The sequence below is a fragment of the Vigna radiata genome, chromosome 5 (assembly GCF_000741045.1).
Source record: "Vigna radiata var. radiata cultivar VC1973A chromosome 5, Vradiata_ver6, whole genome shotgun sequence".
NCBI lineage: Eukaryota > Viridiplantae > Streptophyta > Magnoliopsida > Fabales > Fabaceae > Vigna > Vigna radiata.
The window spans coordinates 31,907,650-31,915,612 of NC_028355.1; the positions used below are offsets into that span (position 1 = coordinate 31,907,650).

General features: G+C 31.3%; 1 pseudogene; it reads left to right on the forward strand.

The window, feature by feature from the left end:
• On the forward strand, window positions 1-6,957 carry LOC106761504 (annotated as a pseudogene).
• Window positions 6,958-7,963: the final 1,006 nt, after the last annotated feature.

The following is a 7,963-nucleotide window of genomic DNA, read 5'->3' on the forward strand; positions in this document are numbered from 1 at the left end:
ATGTGGATGAGTTTCTACTTTGCTGTTTTAGCTGTTCTACTTATCCAAGCTCGTGCTTAACCAGGTTCGTTCAAGCATTTCTTTTGTCAAACAATGTCATTGTATCTTTATTTATTTATGCTTTGCTAAAATAATAGAAAATAAAGATATAAAAGAGAAAAAAGAATTGATACATCATAATCATATTGGAAGTCATGTTTTCTTTTCTCTTTTCTATCAATTCAATCAACCAAATTTAATTTAGTTTTCATCTGTTTTTTTTTTTCTTTCATCTCGTGCTTTCTTTATGTTGAAACTAACGTCTAAAAACTTATTAAATGGAACAGCTAGATTTTTGAAAGATAAATGGGTGATTCATGTGAATAAATTAACTTAAGAATAAAACAAAAAATCAATTAATTGGTCTTTTAGTTGGTGAGAGGTTTCTAGTTTAATTCTTAAAAAGCTGATTTAGTTTATAAATATATAAAAAGACTCCTATACAAAGCTATTTTATCATTAAAATATTATTTTAAAGACTAATTTGGTACTGATTCACTATTTTGTATTTTGTTTTTGTCATAAGTTGTTTAAAGACTAAATTTTTAATATCTCACACATTCTTCAACCAAAACTTCTCCTCATAGATAAGTAGGATATAGTGTATTTATAGACATCATCCATTATTATTATTATATGAGATTGCTTTTATTACAAAAATATACAATTTTAGGAAAATCCCTGTAAGCTATAGAAAATCACGGGGGTTTTGACTACCAACTCCAACTCGAACTCGGCGCTTCCACCATGGATCTTGAGTATTTGACTCTTTCACCACAAGTATCAAGATCCAACTGTTAGAAGTGGATTTTTAGGCCTAACTCAACTCCACAAAACAACTTCCAACACACTCCCCTCACTAATATATACCGCAATTTTTTTTAATTTTATCTATTATAAAAAAATCAAAAGTAATTTTAAATAATACAATATCATATTATTTATGATAAAATTTATTTTCTAGTATAAAAAATTGAACTTGCGAGAACACTTATATGGAACATTATACATGTTCCTCGAAGTGTTTCAGAACTTGATTCTGTTGGTGCTGCAATTCTTGGTCTGCAATATATTATAATATCTATGTTTAATAATTGAAGTTTTTGTGCTAATAGATGATAAAAATATCTCCACATGAGTATTCAAAGATAAAATTTATGATAGCATATGTATTCATAATATGCAAATAATAAACAACGATTATTTTAATATTTATTTATAAACCATAGGTAACAGATATAAATATTATATTATTCTTACTAGTAGATGTTTATTATTTAAAAAAATTAATTTATATTTTATTGGGTTAAATTTAATTAAAATTTGATTTGTATTATATTTTATATTTTTTAATTCTTATTTAAATTTTATTTTAAAAATTTATAAAATACTTTTTCTTTTCAAAATATCAACAGATATTCACATCTATATATTTTAAAATATTCGTAAATATTTTTAAATTGATGTCTAACCGTGATTGATTAGTAATTTTTTTTTTGTTATAAATCGAGTAATAAATAAATACAATCCGATATACTCTCATTTAATTCAGTGTTTTTATGTTGTTTTCTTTAAATGGAATACACTTTGGTCACACAAATATATTTAATCTGTTTTATTTCAATTTATCTTTGATTGATAGATCGAGAACTCAGCGGTATTATTATTTTATGATACATATTACAGATTTAAATACGGAAAGAGGAATTTAGGCTTGCAATTATCTTTTAGTCGTTGACCACGTGATCTAAGTCAACATAAACAATGCGGATGAGTTTCTACGTTGCTGTTTTAGCTGTTCTACTTATGCAAGCTCATGCTGATCAACAAGGTTCGATGAAGCATTTCTTTTGTCAAATAATTTCATTAATATCTTTATTTATTTCAAAGTCTTATGCTGTGCTAAAATAATAGAAAATAGGAGATATAAAAGAGAAAAAAAAAATTTATACATCATAACCATATGGGAAGTCATGTTTTTTTTGTCTTTCTTTTTATCAATTCAATCAACCAAATATTGTTTAGTTTTCATTTTTTTCTTTCATCTCATGCTTTCTTTATGTTGAAACTAAAGTCTAAAAAAATATTAAATGAGTGATTGATGTGAATAAATTAACTTAAGAATAAAAAAAAATCAATTAATTAATTAATCTTTTAATTGGTGAGAGGTTTCTAGTTTAATTCTTAAAAAACTGATTTAGTTTCTAAATATATAAAAAGACTCCTATACAAAACTGTTTTATCATTAAAATATTATTTTAAAGACTAATTGAAAAACTATTTTACCAACAAACTAGGATATTTAAAAACTAATTTGTTTTTTTGTCATAAGTTGTTTTATAGACTAAATTTTTAACATCCCACACATCCTTGAACCAAAACTTCTCATTTAGCAAAAGATTATAGATAAATAAGGTTAGGCAGGCAGCAATATGAAAAAGAAACAGGAGACAATTACATGGAACTCTTAAACAAATGCAATGGTATTAATTTGTATGAATATTCGTCTAAAAATTTGTAACAACTTTAACAGTAATAAATGCAATTTTTGTTGGTGTAGAAAATTCTCTTTTATTGAAAGTAACACTTGGATAGAAACACCGAGGTCAAACACAACACTGAGAAACTCTCTGACACTAAAAAACTCACTCTTAGAACACAAAGACAGCCATTCTCTCCTTACTCTCTTTCTCTCGGTGCACACACTCTTCTTTGTTTTCCTTACACACAATCATGACCATTTGCTCTCTATTTTCTCCTTCACGGTGTTGTTCACTCCACTTTCACCTTCGTGGCTTTATAAGAAAACAACCAGCCATCACAATCACACCATCCGGACCACCACATCACTGCCAATTGAAGTTTTGGGGAGAAGAAAAAGCCTGAGGGGGAAAACCTTGCACTTACAAACAAGGACTTTTTTCTTCTTTTGCAATTATTGAACTGTGTGGCATTTAATGTTTATTCCACCATTTCATGTTCTAGGATTCATCAGCATAGATTGTGGAGCTGAAGAAGGTGTGAACTATAAGGATTCAACATATGGCATAAATTACGTTTCGGATGCAGAGTTCATAAATACAGGTGTTAGTGAGACAATAGCATCTGAAGTGAAGAGCAAAGAAAATCAACAACAACTGTGGACGCTGAGAAGCTTCCCGGAAGGAAAAAGAAACTGCTACAAAATAAGCGTCACAAGAGCCTCTAAATATTTCGTCCGCACTAGTTTTCTGTACGGCAATTATGATGGCCGAGATATGTTACCACAGTTTGATCTTCTTCTGGGACCTAACCGCTGGGATACAGTCACTATACTCAATGCAGCCACGGTCCAACACAAGGAGATCATACATGTAACTTCAATGGATTATGTGCAAATCTGTCTGGTTCACACAGGCAATGGCACACCATTTATAACAGTCATAGAATTCAGGATTTTGAAAAATGATACATACGTCACTCAATTCGGAACAATGGAACTTTACAATTACCTGCGCTGCGATTTGGGTTCAGACACAACCTACAGGTGAAATCATACTTATAGATTAAATGTATTGCCTTATAAGAATGATTATTGGATTTATTCTGATTTTCTCACAGGTACCCGGCTGATGTTTATGATCGTTACTGGTATGGTCGTTCTTCCTGGGACGCCTGTAACTTCGACGAAAATTGGAAACCACTAAGTGCCTCCATTCCCGATTATTTTTTAAATGAGACTGATTACATGCCGGGAGCAACTATCATGAGAACCGCAGTTGAACCACAAAATGATAGTGCTCCGTTGGTAATAAGGTTGGAGCCACAACATGAAACTGACCTATTCTATGTGTACATGCACGTCACGGAAATTCAAGTGTTAACCACGAATCAGACAAGACAATTCAACATCATGATGAACGCTGATTCATGGTATCTAAATTGTTCTCCAGTGTATCATGGAATGATTACTATATATTCGAAGTTAGCCATCAGTGGGAAAGAAATTAAATTTTCCCTCGAGAGGACTGAAAATTCAACCCTCCCTCCCATCATCAGTGCCATTGAAATTTACAGAGTAATAGACTCACAGAACCCAGAAACATTCCAAGGAGATGGTATTTTTCATTTTTTAAATCCATTTATTTTGTTTACACTTTCATACATGAACTTAACTACCTTCTATTCTATCCCTCTTTTTTGCACTGAAAAAAAGTTGATGCGCTTACAAGCATCAAGTCAGTTTATGGAGTGAAAAGGGATTGGGAAGGTGATCCATGCACCCCTGCAGCCTACTTGTGGGATGGTCTCAACTGTACTTATCTCGGCAATGAGTTCCCAAGAATCACAGCTTTGTAAGTCATGTTTGCCAAATTATTATTATACCTTCATAAAACTAATTAAGATCACATCGTATATAACTATTCATTGAGCAAAACAGGAATTTATCGTCAAGTGGATCATCAGGAAAGATTGACCCTTCAATCTCAAACCTTACCATGTTGGAGAAGCTGTGAGTTTTCTTTTTCTCTTGTTTCTTTTATTTCACCCGACAGAAAAATCTCGTTATAAATCTTTTTACTGTTTTCGTTATGTACTTATTATTTGTGAAGAATGGACATATCTTTTCCTACTTGAGTCGAGATTTAAACATAGTTAAAAAGGCTAAATTATTTGTTTTCCAGGGATTTATCTAACAATAGTTTAAATGGTGAAGTTCCTGATTTTCTGTCTCAATTACAACACTTGAAGATCTTGTAAGTTACTTCATTTACTCAAACACTATATACGTGATGGGATCCTCTATCTGATACTAGAAAACCATATTTTTTTAGAAACTTAGAGAAGAATAACCTCTCCGGTTCAATTCCCTCTGCACTTGTTGAAAAATCACGCCAAGGTTCTCTCTCACTAAGGTGTGAATCTGACTAAAAACTCTCAAATTCATAATATGATTATTTATGCTGAGGATTATTAATTACTTATGTTCAAGGCAGTGTTTGAGATTTATATATACATGACCCACTCAATTTCTAAGCACAACCAAAATAAGTTGAAGAATGTATTTAAATTATGAATTAATTATTTGTAAGGTTTACTTAGACTTGAAACATAATTTTTCTGTGATTTCCATGCTAGTGTGGGTCAAAATCCATATCTATGTGAATCTGGGCAATGCAACGAGAAGGAAAAGAAAAACATTGTCACACCCATAGTAGCATCAATATGTGGGGTTCTAATTCTTGTAATAGCCGTTGCTATATTGTGGATCCTTAAAAGGAAAAAATCAAAAGGTAATGCTGAAGTAACTACGAAAAGTTTGTATTTTCTATTAACAATTTACCAAAAGATTACCTTGTTAACCTATTATCTTTCAAAATGAAGCTGAAAAATTTACAGATTCGGTGGCAGTAAATCATCAGAGTGAGATTTCACAGCAATCCACAGAAAAGGATAATTCGTTCCAGCAACGCAAAAGTCAAATGTATTCATACTATGATGTCCTTCAAATCACTAACAATTTCAATAGAATTATTGGTAAAGGAGGATCTGGAACAGTTTACCTGGGCTTTATCGATGAGACTCCAGTTGCAGTGAAAATGCTTTCCCCATTAGCAGTTCATGGTTATCAACAATTTCAAGCAGAGGTATAAGTTATTAATCAATTTATTTTAGGTTTCTGACTTTGTTACCGAACCTATACGGTTTAACGTAGTTGTGACTTTTATTTCAAGGTTAAACTTCTACTCAGAGTTCATCACAAAAATTTGACATCCCTTATTGGTTACTGTAACGAAGGAACCAATAAGGGNCTCATATATGAGTACATGGCTAAAGGGAACTTACGAGAACATCTCTCAGGTTGGTTACGAATAAAATTATTTTGTTCTTAAAAGTTTGTGTAATCAATTTCCAAGTTAGATTTGATTTCTGAAACTCTTGAGATGGAATTTTTAATATTGGAGAACTGTATGAGTCGTATGAATAAGTTCTACCGAACACAAACAAACATGCATAGAATAGAAAGTTATAGTAGTTGTTCTTGTAGGTAAACACAGCGAATCACCATTCTTGAGCTGGAAGGACAGACTTCGTGTTGCACTGGATGCAGCCTTAGGTTAGAAAGTAAACTTGAATTTTTGAATTTATGTCAACTCCCTTTACCCTTTTAAGACGTTTTCCGTAATTATAAATCTAATATCAGGATTGGAATATCTGCAAAATGGTTGCAAGCCTCCTATAATCCACAGAGATGTGAAATCTACAAACATCTTGTTGGACGAACACTTCCAAGCAAAGTTATCTGATTTCGGTCTATCCAAAGTCTTCCCAGATGATGGGGGATCTTATGTGTCAACTGTTGTTGCTGGCACTTTCGGTTACCTGGACCCTCAGTAAGTACTTTAGTTATTGTTCTTTCCATCATTTTCTTGGAGAATATAAGGAGATTTTCTACCTTAATATTTGAGTTATCATCACAAAATCACAAAGAATAAATAATTTAGGTTTCATGACTTCTCTTGCAGCTACCACTCTTCCAATAGATTAACACAGAAAAGTGATGTTTATAGCTTTGGAGTTGTTCTCTTGGAAATAATCACAAATCAACCAGTAATTGTTGGGAATGAAGTAAAGGTTCACATAAGTGAACGAGTTAGCTCCATGATATCAAGAGGGGATATCAAGGCCATAGTTGACTCAAGGTTAGAAGGAAATTTTGACATAAACTCAGCATGGAAAGCCTTAGAAATAGCAATGGCTTGTGTTTCTCCAAATCCCAACGAAAGGCCAATGATGAGTGCGGTAGTGATTGAACTACAGGGGGCTTTAGCGACCGAATTAGCTAGAACAAACCATAACAGTGGTGCTGATCTCAGGTATTCTGTTGCATCGGTCAGCGTGGAAGTAGACAGCGAATATAAGCCCTTAGCTAGGTAAATGCTTGCTCAACATAAGAATAAAAGAATAAGTTTGTAACAAGTGAAAGTAATGTTGTGCAAGAAGTATGTCATTGGGTGATTTTGTTTGATTAGTTTTCTGAATCTGTCTTGTTTGGGAGTGGTGAGAGTAGTAATGTAGAATGCATATTAGTATACAAATAAATAATGAAAATTGAATAAATGGAATTGAAGAGCAGTGTTATTATCATTTTTTGTTGGAATAAATTTTTAAAACAATCTATCTTATTTTGCCCTTTTATATGCAAAGTGAACCATAATAAATGAAGAAATAAAGCCAAATAATGTAAAATGATGAAGAACGAGTCCAATGATCACGAAAATAAATAGGACAGTTTGTCAGATTTTAAGGAAATTTCTAAAAACTTAAATTCTAACCTTGTAATAAAATTGTTTTTTAAAATGTTTAAAATTTTCTCTCTCGACCTTGTAAACTAACTTAAGGTTCTTTCACCTATAGAGAAACATTCTTCTACACTCTGTCATAGAAACCCTAATATATATTTTTTCTTTACAAGGTGTTTTTGATGAAAATATTATAGATGCATAAAAACTATAATAAAAGAAATAAAAATATTTTTGAGGATTCTTTCCATGTATATATATACTATCCACCACAGATATATTTATAACAGAAAAAATTGACTCAAACATAACAATGATATTTTTATAAAATATTTGATTTTTTGAAGCATAAAATAGCATATATTGTAGCAATAGTAAAACCCAATAGCCGTTAAGAAGAACTAAAATAATAAATTACAATTGATAAGATGAGCACAATTACAATTACAGAGCACAATTACATCGAACTCTCAAACAAGTGTAATGGTAGTAGTAATTCGTATGAATATATTCCATCTTTAATTATATTTAATTATCTATAAGTTTGTAGCAACTTTAACAGTAATAAATGCAGTTTCTGATGGTATCAAAAAATATATTTTTATTGAAAATTACACTTTTCATGAAAACTGGATACAAAC